This window comes from Camelus dromedarius, chromosome 1 (genome assembly GCF_036321535.1).
Source record: "Camelus dromedarius isolate mCamDro1 chromosome 1, mCamDro1.pat, whole genome shotgun sequence".
Lineage (NCBI taxonomy): Eukaryota > Metazoa > Chordata > Mammalia > Artiodactyla > Camelidae > Camelus > Camelus dromedarius.
The window spans coordinates 80627746-80650862 of NC_087436.1; the positions used below are offsets into that span (position 1 = coordinate 80627746).

At 38.2% G+C, this 23117-nt stretch overlaps 1 protein-coding gene across 6 annotated transcripts in view; it reads right to left on the reverse strand.

The window, feature by feature from the left end:
- The window catches only part of WDFY3 (WD repeat and FYVE domain containing 3), a 242948-nt gene extending 228248 nt beyond the window's left edge, over nt 1-14700 (reverse strand). For 4 of the 6 annotated variants that reach the window (XM_064486001.1, XM_031433246.2, XM_064485996.1 and 1 more), the window contains exon 1: nt 14056-14699. The gene's annotated coding sequence lies outside the window, so the exon portion shown is untranslated. Of the gene's footprint in view, nt 1-14055 lie in introns of all 6 variants that reach the window. The other 2 variants (XM_064485992.1, XM_064485989.1) reach the window with 1 other exon arrangement.
- Between the last annotated feature and the right edge of the window lie 8417 nt (nt 14701-23117).

Here is a 23117-nt window from a genome sequence, read left to right on the forward strand (position 1 = left end):
TCTCATCTCCAGAACATAATGGATGTGGGAACCAAAGGTTAATAGCAAAGTAGTGTCTTCTCTGCTCTCAAAGTTTTACTTCTTGTGTCATTAACTCTGGAATATGCTGATCTTGAACTTACATCAGGAGACAATAACTTTCACTCTACTGAAAGCTGAGCTTATCATGTTCTGTTTGATTTCTTCGTGGCAGTAGAAAAACAAGCAAAAACGGAGGCTAGAGAATGGGTTGAGAATGACTGTCCATGACTATCAAGGGGAAGGAAGAGGTTGCTACTCTACCTTTGGGGACTAGGAAGGCCTCGAGAAGAACTTAGGGGAACCCACTGGAGTATGTTCTGGCAGTACTGGGCAGTGTTAGGTTAGTGGCAGACTATCACAATCCCATATGGTTAGAACTACCAGGAGCTCAGACCCTTTCAAGAATGAAGGACTGGGTCAGCTTGTTAGGAACAGAACCCTAATAAGTCAAGAGGCCAGCAGAATGTATGAAATCTGAAGTGGAACAGATTAGGGTATGTGCACTGGTACAATTCTAAGAATTTAATTTAACTAATTTCCTTACTAGTCACTGGTGTGTGTAAATACCCCCATCTTTCCTCTTAAATACATTTTATTTCCTTTTCCTTTCCCCTAATCATGCAGTTAGCAAGTTCGCAGGAATTAAATTTAAGTTGTAAAGTATCAGGAAAGAATCATAATGCAATCAGGGGCAGCACAGTATCACCCACAATCAGTAGCCCCATGGCACTGCCTCTGGACATGGCACTTCAGCTTGCTTCATATTTTCTCCCACTAGAAAAACTGCCTCCATGGATGGGAGATAGCAGGGTCATCCTGACATGTATACAAGTGGGGAGGGAAGTGAGGGGAAAGGAGAGAAGGGAAAGAAAAGGGATAGTTAAACTACTAAACCGTGAGCTATTCTAGACACTCCTCCAGGAGGGCTGCCCAGCTTTTGATTTCTCCTTCTGTAGGGATGACCGCCAGCACAGGGGCAGACTCCTGGGGCTATGAGTATATATCACAATCCTGGATCCCCTGGCTCTGGGAGACAGATACCTGGTCTGAATAGGGCTAATCCAATCCTTTCTTGTTGGAATATAAAAATTAAAAAGACAAGGCAGAGACTAAATTTCTACAGCAAAGTTACATTAATGGCAGGGGTCTAAGGTATAAAAATTGCTGATGAGCTCCCAAGAGCTCCTCTAGTTTCTTCTGCTCAAGCCCCACCCATTCAATTCATCATTCAATTTCCAGTATGGGTTCCAAAAATGCCTTTTGTTCCCCTTTAAACTGGTGCATATCAGCTGACTGCAATCCCAAAATGCTACTATGACTTCTTCTAGGAAGTAAAAAGGTATGGTTCTCATTTTAATGTCAAATTATAATCATACATTTTCCTTGCTTCCTCTTATCCTGCTCAAAAAGTAAACTTAGTGTACTTTTGCCTTCAGAATTGTGACATTAGAACTCTCATGCCTAATATGCTTTTTCATATCCTCCTATTTTGCAAGAAAGCACATTTACCCTAAAGCTTCAGTCTGTTCATTTTAGCACCAGTTCCCTGTTAAGACATTACTATGAACTGTCAGCAGTTCTCTGCATCTCGTGATCTCATACCAGTGCCAACAAAGCAGAGTGAATGATTACTGATTAACAATGGAAATGAATTCTGTCCTTAAAAGATAATAGCATATAAACGAATTTCAAGTCTAGCCTGTTTCTGCTCTCCATGTGCCTTGCTTCTACCATCACTTAAATCCTAGATCACTAATATGGACTTCTGACTTCTAATCTCTGATTCCAGATCAAGTCGCCATTAACGTTAACTCACCCAGCCTTCATTCCCCAGGTTAGATGACTAGGATTTTCACTTACTCTGATACCCTCTGTGTTCTACTCTTACCCTCTCTGCTGTTCTGGCCCTGTTTATACCTCAGTTATCGTAACTTGACTTCTGACACTTGTGGAGGTTCCTAGTCTGGTCCCTGCCTGGTCTCTTCCTGGTACTGGGACACCTACTTTCCATTACGAGTCCCAATCCCAAGGACGGGGATCAGGCCATTACCTAGAGCCCAGTACCCACAGACAGAATTCTCTGACAACCATCCATATAATATATGTACACATTTATGGACTTGTTCATTCATTTTTCTTTCTAAGACTCCATGTGCTTCTTCACCTTGAATCCCTATCAACAGGCTTTGTAGGTTGTTCTCTGGCTGTTCTGTGCCCGACACGGGTTACTAATAACCTTTCCTCAATACCTGTAGTTGAGGTGAGGCTGGCTCTAACATGCAGCATCATCTCAAGTGTGGACTCATCCTAGTGCATCCTCGTAACAGTAAGCCCAGCCCTCCTCTAAAACCTGGCCGTGCTCTGTCACAGCACAAATGCAACAAGACTCTACCAAATCTTGAGACAGGGTAAAAGCACACAAACTTGACAGAATTTAGAAAGAAAGCAAATAAGCAGATACACAAGAGAGAAAAATTTTCTAAATGGTATGAATTAGAAGCTTTGGAATACCATAGTATTAAAATAATATGATCCCTGGACATTAACATGCCAAAAATTTTTAATCAGATTATAATTTTTAAAAGTAGAGAAAAAGACAATTATGCTGCATTTTGTAAATATATTCTATTATAGCATATAGAAATGACCATTTCATTCCCAAGAGCTTAAGCAGTAATTTCTTGACACAAAAAACACTATGTGTGTGTGTGTGTATATATATATATAATTATATAGTCATATAAGTGCATATATATAGTCATATAAATTAGTATATCTTTTGATCAATGATGAATTCTTCTTTATAAAACATAATTAAATTTCTAATTCCTTTTAGTATCAAAAAATGAGATTCTCATCATTTTTCCTAAGTCTAGCTTTGTTACTAATACTATACCCTCATCAAAGCTGTTTCCTCTCCCAGCTTTCTCGACATTGATTCCTAACTAAAGATCAAGTCACTAATGGGATCATCATGAATATAAGAAAAAACGGTAAAGTAATCCAAGACTCAAAGAAAAAGGTGTATATTTACCTCAGGCCCCTTATAAGCCAAGAGAGCTGCAGTGAGAACTACAATGGGCAATAAGGAACTGTGGCTGAGGAGGGAAGCCAATAAAGCCTCAAAACAGATGTCACTTCCACATTATTTAGTAATTATCTGCTCACGAACTAAACTAGTTTACTAGTTCTTAGAATGGAGGAATAGTGTCTTATCATCTTAATATTTTTAGCACACCAAATAGACTTAATATACTCTTGTTGAATAAAAATAAATAAATCAAGGATTTAGATGGTTAGTAAAAAGAGTGTCAAATACACTTATCTTATAGTGCAATACAGTCACCGTGGAATGATAACTGCCAGGCAGGATCTTACTCTAAGAAAACCAAGGAGGATGAGTCCCATTTCCCCAAAACAACTCCCTGCTGATTGACAGACACAGGGCCAGATGCAGCTCACATCACGGATTAATTTCAGGTGCTCTTAACCTTTCATCAGGCAATTACTTTCCTCTATTCTAACTTTATATTATTATAACATTCTCCTTAATCTAACACTATGTTTAGTATTTATCTTTCAAAAGTTCACTTTACTACTTGTTTACTTTGGTAGGACTTCTTTATCAGGCGGCTGGGAATGAATTACTGGTCAATTTATTTATCTTCTAAATTGCTATTCATAGACATTTTATAGTAAGTTAAACTCTCATGTGGAAAATAATAATGAAACTTAGTTTCAACTGTAACTCCAATAAGCTACAGCATTCTTTACTAAAGTAGTCACTTTGCCATCTTTAAATTTTAATAAAAATAGGACTTTTTAATCGATCTCTTAATGAAACAGATGATGAAATGCCGAAGTCTAACTCAAAACCTGTGCATAGTACTTACCTTTGCTACTTAGAAAAATGAGATAAAGATTTTTAAAATACAGATCAGTATAGCCAATATGCTACATAAGAGCATTTCTAAACGTTTAACAAAACTAAAGAGAACACATGCAGGTATGATCACTATCTGTAAGTAGGCTTGATGTGAAATAACAAGACCAAACTAACAATTAGGTACTGGAATGCAACCAGTCTTCTTCCCATTAAAACAGCACTTACTGAACAGAACTTCACTGGACTGGAATGATGCTTTGTCAGACGGCATTAGGATATGCAAAGCAACTATTAAACTCTGCACTAAAGTGGGTGTCAACAAGCAGAGTAGGATGAAGAAAGGCTAGAATATGAGGATCCTTTTAAAGATCGCTTAACACTGGCAAGCAACAGTCAAAAAAACGGCTCATTTTTGATGAATGTATTGGGCTGAGAAAAATCAAAGTGCATGAAAATCCATGAAGAGAAAAAAGAATAAGCTTTCTAAGAAAGATACAATCCTCCTAGCTATGAACAGAGATCAACCAGTACTGTCATCTCAGAAAGGCTATTCAGCACATTTCCCCCTGCTCTGCCCAATCACACAAGTGCATGTCAGTGTTACCGGTGGCCTTAATGCCTTTTCAGCAGCTGCCATGTCTTGTCAGGCTTCCCCATACCCTCCTGAAAACATAAACACCTATGTCAGTGCCTGGGCTAGTTACACAACCTAACACAAGCTGGGAATCACTGAACTTATTTACTCTGGTGACTCAGATTTAAATCTAGGTCTCTGTGGAAAAAGAGGTGGGGAATACACATGCATGGTATGACACCATATTTCATTAATATTTATTGTACAACTAAAGCAAACTCAACATTTTCTGCTTTTTTATAAGTCTGATGAAGAAACGAGCTTTTGGAAATGCTCCAGGTTTGACCAGGTACAGGTCAGCATCTGCTAGACTGAATGACAGCCACAGAACAAGTCCCCTTTACAGGGAACTCTTTTCTCTCTCTCTGTTCCCCCTGTGCTGTTCCCATTTACCCACACTGTCTTTCCCCTTCCTCCTCCAGCCTTTCCTGTAAGCCCCCCACCAACAGCTACCTCTTAGCAATGCTGAACTTCACAATGTCAAGATAATTTTTTCAATGCTATTTCACTCAGATTTATAGAAATACTTTAAACACAGGTCAGACTTCAGAAATAATAGAACAGTAATAAATTCATTTTCATCTTGACCAAAGAGATAACTTATCTAATTTATTCTGGACTTAGCAAATGAAATGAAATATATAAAGCACATCTGTCATCAATCCAATAGATCAAATTATCTTGAAAAAGAATACATGCTAAGGAAGTCATATTTAGTACAATTATCATGGTGACCTAATTGTGGAATGCTTCGGGAGCAAAACTAAAGTTTTCATATTAAAAATATGCTTTCTTCTAAGTGTTTTATTTTATTTCTAATCCTTATTCTAATTGCTTAAATAATAAACTCAGATTAATTTTTTTTCCCAAGAGACCTCATCTGATTCATTGATGGTGGAATCAATTCATTTTATAATATTGTGTAATTCTGATATAAGCAAATCTCAGTTTTCACCAAGGAAGTTCTATCAATCCCCCTGATATTCAGCTCAAACATCATCTTAGGGTTACCCTAATCATTTCAACTAAAAATAATCTTTCTACTCCCTAAGTGTCCATAGAACTTTTGTGCCTCTCAGACAGACTGATCATAGACAATCCAGTTCTCTATGCATCTGTCTTATCTCCACTATGTTATAAAGTTATTGAGAACAGAACTATTCGTGTCTTAAACATCAGTGTAGCTCCCACTGTACACAATAAAGGACAGCACACAATAAAACACTGAATAAATAGTTTAAAAAAAGCACAGAGTTATTAGAGTACATTATAGCATCATTTGAGAATCTATTTACAGTGTATTATCATGTTGGGAAATAAGAACTAGGTTCTCAGAGCAAGCTGAATCCTTTTGTTTAGTCTAATTTAATCACTAGTCATTACACAAATAAATCAGGTTAAATAAAATTATTAGGCAATCAATACATAATGATATTTCTAAAAATAACTGGCAGTTTATTTTTATTTAATACTTGTTTACTTAACTATGGCATTTGTCACTTAAATCACCTACTACTGTGTCTTATTGAGCAGTGTGCAATGGGAAAAGAACTTGGGCTTCCGAGTCAGAGAAACCCAGGCTTTAATCAAGAAAATCTGATTATGAATTTACTGAGGGATTTCTAGGACAAAGAGAATAAAGAAGCACAATAAGACATGTATTATCATTCTTTCACTTGATAACGAGTAGCCTTAGAATTCCTAAGAGTGACAGTAAACATTTATTTTCTTAAGACTTACATAATTTTCTGACAACATGCTTATTACCTAACTATATTCATTCACTCAGTGCTTACTGCAGGCCAATTACATGCCTATGTGTACTTAGAGAACAAAATTTGCTGAAATATATTACACAATATAATGTTCTACAGCTGTTTATTCAACTACACTGTAAACACCCCTTGACTTTTTTGAAATCTCCTCTATATTCAACACAGTGATAGTATGTACTTAATAAATACAATCCCTTGACTAACTGCCCAATATTTCTTTCTTTATATTCTGTTACATGTTAAGAATGGGAGTTCCAGTAAGCAAATATAGTAGTGATTAAATAAAAGAGCCTAGAAAAAAGGAATTAAGAAGAATGCCACATGACTGAGTTTTACCTGACTAGATTTCGGGGCTGTCAATGACCTAATTGGTAAAAAATATCAGCCATTCACCTAGTGAACTGTTGCCCTTTTTATAAGAAATTCAGGGAAGAAACAGACCCTTGGTCTGCTGCCCATGGACTCAAAGCATAGAAGCTAAACTCTTCACTCTCTGAGAACAAAAGTATCAACATTCTTCTATCTGTCAACATTTTTCAAAATGAGCATGATCATTATGCTTTTTAATAATAAAATACAAACCAGCACTGTACCATAGACACTTAAGACATTATCACTGGGGGAAGGGTGATTAGGTGATGGGCACATGAGGACCTGCTAGTTTCAAAACTTTGTTTGAGTTTGTAATTTCTTCAAAATTTAAAAAATATATCAGTAAGGTAATGCAGTTTGAATAAATATTAGGGAAATTAAAACAAGTAAATAAGTTGCTTTCCTAAACTCAAACACTCAAAACATACTAAGAGATTTGGATATTTTGAGAAGATACATTGAGTTCTATACACAATAATTAATCACCTCCTAAGTTATGTAATTTTTAAAGCAAAAGCTATGTGGGTGGATGCTTCACCTAGATCAAGAGAACAAACCTACAAGGTCCTGTGCAGGTACGTAAGTTGTTCCCCCTGAATAAAAAATAGCAGATAAAACAAAATAATGTTGTAGTGACTTTCTGACATCAGATAATGACTATATAACAGATTCCTATTCTTCTTAGGCTATATTAAATTAATTGGTCTCCTTGAAGTCCTTACTGGCTGGAGAACAGAGGGACACAAGTTAGGAAGAAACACTATACAGGAAGAGGAAGCTGGGCCCGGTCGACTCATCGAGTGTTGAAGACATACCTATCAGACATGTCAAAAGTCAAGCTGTAACATGATACCTCTCAGAACATAGGCACCAAGGGCTTAAGAAACAAGGAGAGCTAAAAGAATTAGTGTCAGAATGCAATGATCTCTATCATCTGAGGGATCTGGAGTGGAAAGAACTGCCAATAGATGAAGAACCAGGGGCCAGACAGGACAGGTGACCCACCCAAAGTAACAGCTTTCTTGTGGCAGAGGCAGAAGTAATTCAATTCTCTTAATTTGGGGGCCTCAGAAGTACCATTATAAATACACACTTATCTTTTATAGGTAGTAATAACAAGTACTTTAAAAGGATTAGGCCACACACAAAAGAAACAAACTGTAATTAGTTTATTAAAAAAAAAATCCTCATTCAGTTGTCTTATTTTAAAACTCCAAAATACAGTACAGTGGTACTTTAAATCCATTGTGGCTTCACGTGTATCTAGTTGACTTAAAGTTACTAATCTAAGTTTGCAACCTCACCAAAATGCATAACTACAGTACCACCTACCACCTATGTCTCTTTAGGGATTCAGTTTTCTTAAGACTTCAAAGTATGGGCTAGTGGGTTAGCATAATGATAGAAAGGGTTTTGCTTGGGGTACTGGAACACCTGATCACAAAGCAATGACACATTAAACTTAAAATAACTAAATGCATTAATACTGTGCCAAGTCATACACTAATATTCTATATACAAATAGAAGCCGGTGAAAAAAAATTTTTAAATTTTATGGAAGGAAACTTAGAATCTAAGTTGCTAATAATTTTCCTTGAAACCAATATGCAAATTTAACAGTAAGACTGTTCTACTAGAGAAATAAAACCAAGGCCCTACTCACACATAACCATTAGAACAGTAACAACAAATTCAAACCCAAAACAAAGCAAAACCTCAGCATTTAGTGAAGTCACAGTGTAGTTGGTCAAAACACCCATAGTATCCACTTTAAGTGGGCTAATATACAAAGTATCTCATATTAAAAAACTACAGGGCACATCATCATTAGACTTGTCACAATGGATTACAACACGATCAATAATCCCATATTTATGTTCTATTATACACAAGACAATCTATTACACACTGATTTTTTTGGTTAAACAAAAATGGAGGGAAAATGACCCATATCACTAACAGACATTACTTTAAATATTCTGCCTCAAGTCTTATAGCTTCTGCAGATCCATTACTTAGCCTCTCCCAACATCCTTCTCCTGCAGGTTCAAAGACATGCAGGTACTAGGGGGTCAGACAGGACGAGGAAGCCTGAGATGTGTGGACTGAGGGATTCAGAGTTACCGTTACCGATCCTAGGCTTAAGATGATAACCTAGAATGTTCCGAGGTTGAAGGTGTCTACGCTGGAGCCTGACACTTCTGCAGACTCAGTGGTGAGCACAAAACCCCACAGCTCTGCACTCATACAGTCGGGTAAATACACCAACGACAACTGCCTGTTCAACCAAAAGAAACACATTATTTATGGTATTAGGCTTTTCGCACTCCGCAGGGCTCCTGCTTCAGTTGTTCATAGAAGTGATATTCGAGACCTATCAGTGTCTTGTTTATTAAAGATTTGAGGGCCCAGTAATAAAGTAACCTCAAAAAATTTCCACTGAAGAAAGGAAAACAGAAGTGTGTATGAATCAAAACATTGTGCAAAAAAACCCTATCTATTTAGCTTGGAAAGAAATTATCTACATTTATGATTACATTTGCTTGGAATGAATGAATTATCTAAGCATTTGGCATTTCTTGAGCATGCAGCTAGATAGAGGATAAAGCCACAGGGAAACATGTCAAGGGATTTGGGGAGGCTTGCCCGTGGGTTCAAGAGAAGCAGAGGAAAGAGCGAACAGAGGCTGGTACATGGATATGCACTCATTCACCAAGCATTTACTGAGCACCTATTATGCACAGCTCATTGCCCCAGCAGTAGATGTACAGTGGTCAGCAAAACAGACAGAATCAACATCCACACAAGCAATACTGTTCGGTCTCTCCTACCCAGTTTTCAGTGATTAACTTCATTTTCAGCAATGCCATAACTTAACATTCATTCAATGAAAAAGGAATTCAAAGGAATTCTTTAAAAAGAAAAATCAATCAAGGACCTCCATCTAGGAGGAGGAGACAAACAAAGCATCTGTTTAGCAGAGGTACGACAGGGTGGTAAGAGAACACACGGGAGGGGCAAGCAAACGCTATTTCTGGTAGGAGGAAAGGCTTACAGACAGGAGAGGGTGGTCTACCTCAGAAACTTCAAGGAGACGGGAGTACATCTCTGTCCACGCAGAGGACACAGTCCAGGCTCAAATTCACTGAGATCAGAAGTCAAAATCCTGACATTGGCCTACGCGGTCTGCAGGCGCCTCCACCACCCTGACCTCAGCTCTCACCTCCCTCCAGCCAACCTCTTGGTGTTCTCTGAACACTTCGAGCACCCTCCTACTTCGGGGCCTCAGCACCTGCTCCTCTCTCAGATCTAAAACTCTCACTCCATAAATGTTTCAGGTCTCTGCTCAAACGTCACCTTAACTGAGAGGAACATACATTATAATACATGAAAATCAGCTTTCTAAATATTGAAAAGCAATGCTACAATCATTTATGGATGAATCAATGCTCCTTACAAGATCTGGGATGACTTCAAAGACTACATGATTGAATTATCTATTTTTCCCCCCTTTAAGTCAAATTAAAAATTGAAGACATGTACTATAAATTGGGAATTTTTTAATTCTAAATTTTTCTTAAAGAAACAAAGCTTTATCTAGCTTTTTCAAAGCTGCATTTTTAAAAATGTTAAAAGTTGGGGAAGGCATAGCTCAAATGATAGAGCACATGCTTAGCATGCTTGAGGTCCTGGTTCAACCCCCAGTAGCTCCTCTAAAAATACATAAAACTACCTACCTCCCCATACCAAGATAAAATAAATGATTAAATTAATATTTTTAAAACATGTTAAAAGCTAAGTATGAGAATTCTCTAACGATGATTTCTTTAAAAAAGGAATTCCAACAACATAAAAGTCAACTGCACAGTAAGAAATTCAAAGAAGCATCCTTTAACTGTTAGCGCCTTCATAGTGAGATAACTGATGACCAAGCCAAAAAAAAATTACTTATCTATGTCTCTCATAAACTTCCTACATTAGTTCACATTAGTTCAAGTACTACTGAAAATAAGTCAAAAACATTAAAGGAGACCACTACACATATAACAGCTAAAATCTTAATAACTGACAATACTAAGTGTCAACAAGGATGCAGAGCAACTAAAATTCTCTTACATTGCTGCAGATAAGAACGCAAAATGGTATGATCATTTTGTAAATAAATAGTTTGGCACTTCAATAAAAAGTTACTGATATTGATAAATACACACTTTTCATAAAACCCAGTAATCCCAGTCCTAGGTACAACTCAAGAAAACTGAAAACATTTGTTCTGCACATAGACCTGTACAACTGTTTACAGCAGCTTTATTCATAATTGTCCAAAACTGGGAACAATTCAAATGTCCAATTCATGAACGGATGAACAAATTTGCCATACCTCAATATAACAGAATGTTACTCAACAACACAAAGGAACAAATTCAGGGGCGTGATAGGGCTGGCTGGTACAGCTTTGTGAGAGCCCACTGTTCAGGACTTTTGCAAGCTGCTTTTAGGTAGCTTAATATGGGCCATGATAAAAGTATTTACACTGCAATAATTAGCAGATGCTACAATCAGGGATTTTTTTATTTGGAGAGCAGGTTGTTACAATGTTTATCAGCATACCACAGAACAAACTACTAAAACATGCAACAACTTAATGAATATCAAAAGTATTATAAATCAAAGAAGACACCAAAGACTACATACTGTATGATTTCATTTATGTGATATTCTAGAAAGACAAAATGACAGGGACATTAATTAGATTAACAGTTGCCAGGGGCTGGAAGTAGATGGAGCAGACTGACTACAAAGGGACATGAGAGAACTTTTTAGAGACACAAATGTTTTCTATCTTGACTGTGGTGGTGATTAGCCAACTGTATACATTTTTCAAAACTTTTACCACATGTAAACTATACTTCAATAAACCTGACTACAAAAAAATTAGAGGAGTCACTTATTTCTTTATTCTTTTATGGATGACAAATGCATCATACATACAAAAGGAGAAACTGGAACTTATCAGTGGAAATATCAGGAAGGCAGATTTTAACTCACATAAATAGAAGATGATAAAAAATGTCAAAAAAGTGAACTTGTAATCACAGGAAGTATAAAAAACAGAGGGACAGAGGATGCTGTAAAAATGTCATTTGAGTGTCATTTCAGACTAGTATCATTAAGAGAGGTTAGTATCATGAAGGTCTCTTCCTACTCTGGAGCCAGTGGCTCTAAAATACCATGATATCTTTTGTTATGATAACGTCAGGTCCACTTTTCAGTTGTAAGGAAACATCAATTACTCATTTTAACATCAAGCAAATTGACTTGGAGCCCAGTGCAGTCTTGTTAAGAGTGCTGGCTCTGGCTTCAGACAGTCTGGGCTCAAATGCTGGCCCATCAGCAGCTATGTGACTTTGAACAAGCATCTCTAAATATTTACTGCCCTATCTGTAAAATGGGATTAACATTTTCCTGAGATTTCAATAACAATGCATGAAAAATGATTTCAATGTGCTAAAGCCTTAATAACAAACATTTCTTAGACATGATTGGAAGTGGAGATGTAAATTAATCAAACCTAATTCTAAGAATTTTAATTTTCCAAATATAGGAGATTTATTCTTTAATTACATATCTAGTAGTTCATAATTTTTTGCTTAGCCAGATCTTTTGAGAATGTGATGACTCCATAGATTCTTCACCCAGAAAAAAATGCAAATATATGCTACATTCTGCATATGATTTTCAAGGATTCAAGGACCCTCTGAAGCACATGAATGAAATTAAAACCACCTGATGTAAACTCTTAAAATTGCGAAGTTGAGAAGTGGAATTTAAGAATCTTCAAAGTAGAGAATCCAACCAAAATATTACACTGTCATTTACTTTTTTAAAAAACAGGTTTTGCAAGTAAGACTTAAACATCATGTTTCTAATTCATTATCTCCTTTTTGCAGAAATTTTAAACTAGAAACATAACATTTTTTACATGAATTGATTTCAACTCAGAAAAAAAGACACTAGTTGGAGAAACCTGTATTTCTACCAGCCCAAGAATGAATGGTTCAAAGTTATCATGCATTACTGATGCTTTAACGTGCAGGAAGAGTTTTCAAGTCAGTCTAATGCAATATGCATTTTTAAATTAAAAAGAAACATACCAACTAATTCCTATGCTTAGAGTCCCATGTTAAAGTTTTTTCTTTTTAAGCGAGATTTTTATTTTGCTAGACCGCATCTAGTTTTTTCTTAATAAACATATTTTTAGTTATGTTTATGTTGTTTATTTGTAACACAGCCCGATGGTGAAAACCGTCCTAAATCTGCTATCAAATAATTCCAACCTGGAAATATGTTGCTATCTCAAAGCAAAAGGTTCTGCTTTTCTTTTTTAATTGTTTGGTTTTCAGACTACAATAATCACTCGGCACTAACCAACTCATGCCCATCACGGAACAAAAAATAGTTTTTCGTACGCATTAACACCATTTTCCCACAGGAAACAACCATTTTTAAGGCACTGGAGTCGAGGCAAGGGTTCACATATATAGTAAACATCTTTTCGATCGGTTTTATCAGATTATTTCAGTGAAGGGAAGACCAAATATTGCAGATCTCAGAATTGAATGGTAAAAATCAATGAAACGCTGCACCTGAGGATCAAACACTGGCCAGGTCTGCCGGTCGGAAAGGTCATATCTGCTCTTTAAACCCCACTAACTGTGAATGTTTGCGATGCCACAGCATCCCCCGTCCAAGAGAATAAAAGGGCCAACACTCCCCAGGAGCATCTCCAGTTGCTTCCATAAACGAAGGTTTCCAGCACAGGGCGTGGGGGGAGGGGGTGGGTAGAGCAGGGCTCGGGAATAAGCCAGGAGAGGCCCGCAGCCCTGGAGACAGCGCCCGAGGGATGGAGGCCTCGCTCGGCTGTGCCCGGGGGCGGGGGGTCCGGAAACCGAGACCCCGCCGGGTCTGGCAGAGAGGCCCCGACCGGACCTGGATTCCTGGACCGCCAGGTTACGCCCCCACTGCTCACTGGAGGTAATGTCCAGCCCTCTCTTTCCTCATCCCCCGAAGCACCCCAGCATCGCTCCGCATCGCCGACGGCCCGTGACCCCGACCCCGAGCGGACCGCGACGGCGCCCTCTCCAGGCCGCGAGGGTGGACACAGGCCAGGCCGCCAGCCCTGGAGGCGGCGGCGGCTCCGGGGCAGCGCGGTCCCGGGGGAGGACGGCAGCTGGGCCGCGGCCTGTCCCCAGGGGCGGCGGGCGCAGGGCCGCGAGTGGGCAGCGCCTCCGGCCCGCACGAACAAAGCGGCCGAGGCGCGCCGGGCGCGGGGCCGGGGCGGGGGGCGGCGGGCAGGGGGTACTCACCGGAGGGCGGGTGGGCGCGGGCGGGCCTGGCCCGGAGCGGGGACCGCGGCGGGCCGGCGACGGGGAAGGGGCGGCGTCCGCGGCGGGGCCCTGGAGCCCCGCTGCGGGGGACGGGGCTTCGGGCCGGGATCGATGCTGCGGCCGCGAGGTGCGGGAGCCGGTCGGCGGGGGCGGGCAGCGGCGCTAGGCGGCCGGGGCAGCGACGCCGCCGCCTCTCCCTTCTCCTGGCCGGCTCCCTGCTCCCCCACGTCCTTCTCCTCGCTGGGTCCCCGCCGCCGCCGCCGCCTCAGCCTCGGCGCTTCTCGGGCTTCTCCTCTCCATCAAGACCGGGCCGCCCCGCAGGGACCATCCCGGGAAGTGAGGGGCTGTTGCCGTCTCCCGCAGCTGTTGGTGGCCATTTTTAATCCTCCTCCTCCTCCTGCTTTCTCCACCTCCCGCTGGCTGCCTGACTGACTGACTCTGGATCCTCCTCTTTCCCCTCCTGCTCCTCCTACTGAGCCGGCCGCAGAAATTGCAGCCGCTCTTCCTCTTAACCCTCCTGCCTTTCCTTCCTCTTTCCTTACTTCCTTCCCTTCCTTCTGCTTCCCGCTTTCCCCTCACTCTTACTGGCCTCCTTCGCCCCCTTTTGCAGGCAACGGGCGCTCGATTCTCTTAGCCTGAGTTCGGCCCCCTTTTCATTCTTGTCCTTCTCCCCCCCCCCCTTCCCTCCCAGAGGCACACACCCCCGCTTCCTTCCTTTCCCTGGTCCTGCTCTCAGCTGTTTCCTTTTCCCTCTCCCAGCCCCTGCCCCTCTCACCCTCCTGGCTCCAATTTCTCTAAAGACTCAGCTGAGAAAGGACAGCTGGGTTCTGCTCTCCTAAACCCTACACCTATTTGCTGGATGCTGTCAGGCAGCGATGGGAGGACTGGAGGCTGCGTTAATTTTACTCTAGCTGGAGTACAAAAGGACTGCCCACGCTAGCTGTTTTACTACGCAGCTTTGAAACTCCTTGATGGTGTCGCGTTTGACTCAGGTCCAATAAAGGAGCGAGGAGTTGAAGAGCCCAGTCTCAGTTGCCTTCCCTCCGTGACCTTGAACCGGTCGCCTTAACATTTTAGGGTTTTGCTTTTTGGTTTTTGTGGGTTTTTTTCTTCCATTCCTGTAAAGGGCATTGTTTACACCCTTGCAATCTTAACAAACCAATTAGCACGCTTTGGTAAACCTAAAACTGCTAAGTGATCGTCAGTTTGCCCCTCTGTTGCTTGTTTCTAATCAACCCAGTGGACTGTTTGGAGCATACATTAGTTCTGGAGGCAAACTGAGTCAGCAATTATGAGTGGACTCCCTTAAACAGGCTCAGAGTGGGGAAGTGGTAATACTGTCATGACAAACTTGTTTTTCCTAACACGGCAATCTACAGAATTTCCTCTAATAAAGATGAAACAAGCTGGACTTGCTGTTTGCTTCTTTTTAGTCACTTGGCCTTTGTCAAATTGGACCCTTTTGTAAGGATTCACTCACGGATTACTTAAATATTCAGCACTGCTGACAAATACAGGGGATATTATATGTGAGCACTTGGGGGGGGGGGGGGTCACAGTTTCTGCTTCTTTGGAACAATGCCTATCAAAAAAAAAAAGAAAGAAAGAAGAAGCACCTTGCCCTTTCAGAGTAAAACGACTACGTGTGTTCAAAGGTTAGTCACTTCAGTAGGCTGTGTGGGAAGAAGTGTTTTAAAATGTTTTATATTCTACTTAAAAGTGACTTTTTTTAAGTTCAGATGTAGAATTATGTTATTATAAAAATGCAAGCATTTCAATGCTGTTTGAGAAGAATGTCAAAACTACCCTAAAAATATATTTTAATAAAAAATATTTATGTTTCTGGGAGCAGAGAGGTGGGGTTCTAATCTTTTTCTTTGAGCCTCACAAAGTAACCTGTACCTAGTTAGGTTCTAGATTTTAGTTGCCATCTTTCAATACCACTAATTTTTCTATTTGAAATCAACATCTTGTATCAGCATCTAAAACTCTTCTAAACCCAAATAAAATGAGACAGCTTTGTGTAATATATTTTAGAATAAACTATTGAAAACAAAGCACCTATATAGTGTGAGGGGGCTGTGTGTGTGTTTTCTTTTTGGCCTTTTGGTGTTTATTATTTATTAGATTTTGTGTTTCTCCAGTCTATTACAAGACAAACTTACCACAAAATTACTGATTCTTAAGTATTTCCTTATACAACTGAATACTTGTAGAAAGAATAAAATTGGATACCATGAATACAGAGTAAGAAAATCATTTGACTTCTTTTAAACACAGGACAGCATGCGTTTTTAAAGGAGGGTTTTCAGTTAAATATGAAGTTTCAGGAAACTTATCATTCTGATTTTATCTACACTGAAGAAAGAAGAGTTCTACATTTTTTATTCATTAACACTTTAATTATAAATGTTTTTCCTTTTTTGTATGTATTTTTATTGAAGTATAATCAGTTTACATTGTGTCAATTTCTGGTGTACAGCATAATGCTTCAGTCATACATGAACATACATACATTCATTTTCATATTCTTTTTCACCATAAGTTACTACAAGATATTGAATATAGTTCCCTGTGCTATACAGTATATACTTGTTTATCTGTTTTATATATAGTAGTTAACATCTACAAATCTTGAACTCCCAGGTTATCCCTTCCCGCCCCCATAAACATTTTTCTGTTGAAGAAAATATACTGCATTAAAGTTCACAGACAGATCAGTATGCAAGGGTGGCCCTTTCTTGTTAATATCTTATCAACTAAAAATCTCACAAAGGTTTTTTCAGTGATACAAAATAAATATTGACAGAAAGATAAAATACTGATAAAAAAGTGATATAAATGTAACAAGCTTTTTCCTTTTTTACTGAACTCATATAAACATAAGCACAGTAATAATGTACAGCACCCAGAAAAATCAGATCCTTCACATTTACTTTTTTGCAGCCCTGTTTGAGATGTGTCATCATTACAGCCCTTACCTTCTTTAGTCTTTGTTGCTGGCTAAGTGTAGTTTCTCTGTCCTCATAGGGTTCGGGAATTAAAAAAAAAGGTCAGATCAGGTTCTCCTGCAACATGATTATTGTTTCATATGTATTCACTCTCAGATAAACTCAGGGTCTTCTATAAAACAAAGAATTGTGTTAAAGTCGGGTAAACCCTTTGTGCAGAGGCCAGATGGGAAGGGATCGAGGCATGTGCAGCAAGCTCCTCTGGGAATAGAGGAGCAAACATGAAGGGCTATTTCTAAGCAGAGCCCAGTCCCCAACTTACAATTCATGAATAAGGCGATTGTGGAGAATAACAATCAAGAGGATATCTGTGACAATAAACAAAAAAACCCATATTTGTTTTTAATACAATTGAAAATTCTATGAACATGAACAAGCAAGGCACAACTTTAAATTGAGGAAGATGGAGATAAAAGGATCACGAAAAATATCGAAAAGTAAGAAGAAAATTAAAAATAATAGAAAATAGCAATTTTGGATAATTGTTAGGATAAATTATATGTATTGACAATTTGTTATTTAAACAATTATTTTCTTTACATTTGCATTTAAGACTAAATATGAATTAATTTAAACGAACAGGTAGAATTATCGCAGAGACAAATATAAATAAATTATAGAATTTTAAGATACTTATTACTAGAATACAGTATGCTAAATTATTCTGGAACACAAAAATTAAAAGAAATTGAAGCCTCAATCAACATATTTTAAAATTGCATAACTACTGTTTTAAAAACATGTATGCATTTTCCTAAGCTATTAGGTACAACAATAGAAATGCCATATTGTTTTCCCTTGTTTGACAGAGCCAGATGGAAAATAAATGGGCAAGCAAATGACAGTCTCTGGGGATCATGGGAATTGAATGACTATAAAAACCATACTCCAGACAAGAATATAGTCTTGGGTAAATGTTCAGTTTTATGCTCATAATCTCTGTTCTTTTAGAAAAGACAATAATATTTCTGCTACACCTCTTCCTCTTTAGATGGACTGTCTAAAATATCAAGTGAGTAATGACAAGCCATATTTATCTGCACTGATTAAAATTTAGTATCATTCTTCACTCCTCAATTTGGAGAACTCCTTATAATTAACTGATGAGCTGTCCTCGAGACAGTGCCATTTAGAGTCATTACTGCAATCTAATTGGGGAAAAATGCTTTTAGAAAGTTCTAATTAGAGACTTTTTCTGTTCTTACAAATACATTCAAAGGAGGTACTGAAGCATTTGTTTTGTGTTTTTCTTGGGGGGGTTGGGGATTTGTAGCTTGGTGTATTGTTTTTGTGTTTTCACCTAAGTAAGTAAAAAAAGGTAAAGCTTCTTTATGTTTTGAAGAGTAACATGACCACATAAAAGGAAACTGTAATAGTAACAATTTTTGCCTTGCTCATCATAATGATCATGATTATAATAGAAAGAACTTTTTAACACTTCACTATTAATGAATTTTATTTCTTATTAAAGTTGGAAAGCTCTCTTGATTTTCAGTTCCTTATATTTCTTTATAGAGAGTTCAGACTTTTAAAACAATATCTTGGCAATGTTTTTATAAGTTAAATATAGTAGTATATAAACTAGATTTATTTCACTCAAAAAAATGTTAGCAAAAAAATGGAAATGGCTTATTAGAGGTCATTTAATGTCTATTTGGTGGCACTCTGAATAAAATCAAGATCTCCTGGCTCAGTCTCAAGTTCAAAAACTTCAGAGTTGAAACGATTAATCTTATAAGTAAGAAACTGAAGCCCAGTGAAACTTTTAACTGTGCCACATTAAATATAATTTTAACTTTATTTCCAGATCTACTGTTCAACATTGATGTTTCTCAGAAATAAAGCCAAGGAACAAAGTAAAATAAACTGGGTTTTCCTGTTGTTTACAAAAATGAGAACAATTATTTGCAATACACCAAGGAAAAAACAGAATTTAAGAAAGTTTGAGTAGACTAAAAGAAATGTGAATTATTTTTTTTATCTAGAGCAACCCTCATTCTATAATATTTATTTTTAGGTCAAAAAGGGTAAAGTTAACTGTCAAAAATACTATGTAATTTAATAGGCTGAGTCTGAATTTCAAAAGTCAAAGGATTCAGGGGGTGGGGTTGGGGGAGAGAGAGAGGCCTAGAGACAGAGAGAGGGACAGAGGGAGAGAGAGAGGGAGGGAGCTCATTGGATTACTTAAGTAAAGTAAACAGTGCCATCTGCTGACCAGAATGAAAAACATAGTGGTCTTTGACACATCTGTAAGAGGATAAAGGAGTTCAAGAAAAAGCTATTAATTTATTCCACACATCCTTTAATCATGCTAAAAAGTACTATGCTGGTGATGTAAAATTAATCAGCCTCCTTTACAGAAATTTCAGATTATATTCTATGTTAGCTGCGGTTGTTGTTATTAGTATTATTTCAAAGCCAGCCAACAGTTAAATCTGATCAGTATCAGTAATGAGGCCACGTTTAGCTAAAACAACATTTAGTTTTACGGATAAAATGTAAATGAGTAAATGAAGTTATTAACTTGGAATTATGAATTTGGTAAATTTTATATAAAGATTTTTTGTTTCTAAATGCATAACCACACTAAAAATAATTTGGAAAATAGAAAATTTTAAAGTTTGATTCTTGATCTAATTATTTCACTTTGCAAGTATGTAAGGGGCTGCTATGCCAGAAACTTGATTGCCTGCAGGAGATATAAATAAGACCTAGTGTATGCTCTCATGTAGTTCACATTCCAGTGAAGGAGACAGATGTAAACCAAACATTATTATGTCTTAAGAATTATAACAGAAGCATGTACAGGATGGTGCAGAAATATCTCCATTCTGCTCTAATGCGGCAAATCATTACCAACAGTTTATATTTGAAGTCTAATAAGCATTTGCTCCTGTCCTCTATTGCTATATATAATCCTCAAACTTGTGCAAGAACTGTATTTTAAAACTTTCTCCTTGAGTGGAGTTTTTGTTTTATTGTTTTACTCAGAAACCTCAAAAGACAATATCCTTAACTCTTCGATTTCTCTCATTCCCTGCTTCAAGTCTATTGCCAGCTACTGTCAATTCACTCCCTAAGTATCTCTGGAATACTAACCTTTCCATTTTCTCTGGCACTACCCTAGTCTCACTTTCACAACTGCAATAATCTTTTATCCGGTTTACCTACATTCACTTGGATCCTTTCCAATCCATTGTTCTCTCTTAAAACTTTCAGTGCCTCTCAGAACCTGACATGGTTGGTTCACGACACACCTCTATAGTGTCAGTTCACATCATGATTTCTTGTTCTTTAGTTGCTGCTGTCACCCTGGTCTGCTTTCAGTTCCTCTATCTTGGCATGCTCCATCTGCCACAGGGCCTTTGCACAGTCTATTCCCATTCCTCCATTCTTCATTTGTCTTCAATAAGCCTTCACTGAACTACCTAATTCACAAAATCCAACCATTAAAAACTCATAGAACCACTCAACCTTCCTTCATAGCAGTCATCACAGATGCAATTTTATAGTTTTATATGTTAATAAGTGACATGTCTGTAAATTCAGTGAGGACAATGACTGTGTCTGTTCTGGCTTTTTATTGTTCCAATTTTGGCAACATCATTTCACTCTACAAAAATTTTCCAATTCATATAGAAAAGCTTTGAATCAAGCAATTAGGAACTATCATAACTTAAGAAAGTATACCAAATAAAAGGATGAATAAAACATGCTGGATTATTGACGACTGCAGATGCACACTATTTTCTCTTATTGAAACACTAATTTGTTATTTTTTCCTTCTTCTTTCCTATATGTCACAATAACACAAGAAAACATACTTGCTTTCTTTAAGATTGGCTATTGAGTCTAGTTATCGCAATCAGAATGCTCGCTAATTTGGGGATGCACTATCTTCAAAACAATATTGTATTGGGGAAGGAATTATAAATGAAATTAAACATAGATCTAATTTTTTCTAGATTTTCTCCATCACTGAAATGTTTTGTGCTTCCTCATCTGTTCTTCCCTGTCTCCTGACATTTCTGCTATCTTTATGTGCCTTTAAAAATCGAATTCCTTTTTTGCTATACTTTTGAAATTTCCAGCCAATGGGATGGGGGTAGAGGGACACAATAACAAAGTCAACCAAAATACAACCTACAGCTTCTTTGTTTTATTTAAAAAATTTTCTCAATAGCTTAGGTTTCCAGATGGAACCAGTCATTAATAAATAGATTTCTATGTTCTCCCCTTGTCAAGAAGTTAAATCATTCAGAATTCAAATTGAAGTCATATAAAATCAATTAGATTATGGATGCAATAACAAACATTAATTTTTCTTTAAGTAAACTGACTTTAAGTTAATTATTTAGCCATACTGATGGCTAATTTTATGTGTCAGCTTGACTGGACCACAGGGTGCCCAGATATTTAGGTGAACATTATGCTTGGTGTATCTGTGACAGTGTTTTTGGATGAGATTGACATTTGAACTGGTAGACTGAGTAAAGCAGATTGCTCTCCCCAATGTAGGTGAGCCTCATCTGATCCGTAGAAGGCCTGAATAGAATAAAAAGGCAGAGTTAGGGAGAATGCTCTCTGTGTGACTGTCTTTAAGCTGGGACTTTGGTCTTCTCCCACCTTTGGGCTGGAACTTGGACTGGAACTTATGCCATTGACTCTCCTGGGTCCCCAGCTTGCCGGCTGCAGATCTTGGGACTTCTCAGCCTCCATAACTGTGTGAATCAATCCCTTACAATGAATCTATTCATTTTATCTATAGATTATATATATCCTATTGATTTTGTTTGTATTATTCTGGAGGACCCAGACTAATACACATACCATGACATTAAAGACTGACCATAGGTACATGGATTTTACACTATTAAATATAATTAACATTGATTGATTTTAATTTTAAATTCCATGCAATTTCATCTTTCATATCTATAAAATAACATCTGTTAAAATAAGACTGAATACACACACACACACACACATATAATCCTCAGTTTTTTAAACATTTTCAAGTCTCTTTATTGTTCGGTTGGGAGGGAAATCTCCCAATCTCCTCTTTTTTTTTTTCCTTCAAATTTTTCAAAGCAGTGGCCTATTTATACTCCATTTATACTCAATTCCTCCACTCAAATTCCTAAGAGTCGTTCAACTGCCCGTTTACTTTAGCTCTCTGTTGAAACTTCTCTCACCAAAACCACCGGTGATCTCCTATTGCATCAAATAATTTCCGTTTTATCCTGGAGGTTCTCTATCCTTATTCTGGAAATGCCGATACTGTCCCTCCCTGCTGCTCTCTTCCTTACTTTATATAACACTGTTTCTTCTGGGCTGCTCTCAAATTCTCTACGCATTCTTCCTGTTTCCTTTACCAAATCTGTTTCTTCTGCCTGATCATTACAGTTCTTGCTTTCCAAAGTGCTGCTGTCATTCCACTGATCCTTTCAGTAATCCTTTATGAACTCAGTTCTACACACTGATTACATAACTTGACATCCCCAGCCTGGACCATTCCCCATGCTTCAGCCTCCTACCCAATTACTTGCTTCATACTTTATACTCAGTCTCTAAAACTGAAATGATTATCTTCCCCTAAACCTATTTCTATGCCTAGTTCCTATCTTTCAGTTGTAGTATTCTTCATTTGACCCTTTTTTTAAGAAGGGAAATGCCAGCACAACAGAGCAGTATCTGCGACATATGTAGGGTGTGGTAAGTTGCATTACTGTTTACACTTACTGTTTACAAGTATTTGCTGTCCATCCCTGGGGACAGTTGTACTTTCCTGCCTTATTGACAGTAGGTTTGACCATGTGACTTGCTCTGGACAATAAAATGCAAGCATAATGATGGTGTCACGTCCCAGCAGAAGATACTTATGGGCCAGAATATAGTTTGCCATGATCTCTTTGCCCTATGCCAGGACAATCAACAACATTTCAGATGTTCCACTAGCTTAGGTGCTGGCATGAAGGTGAAGCCAACCTGCCAAGAGATAGTAGTATAAATGAAAATAAAGCTTGAAGA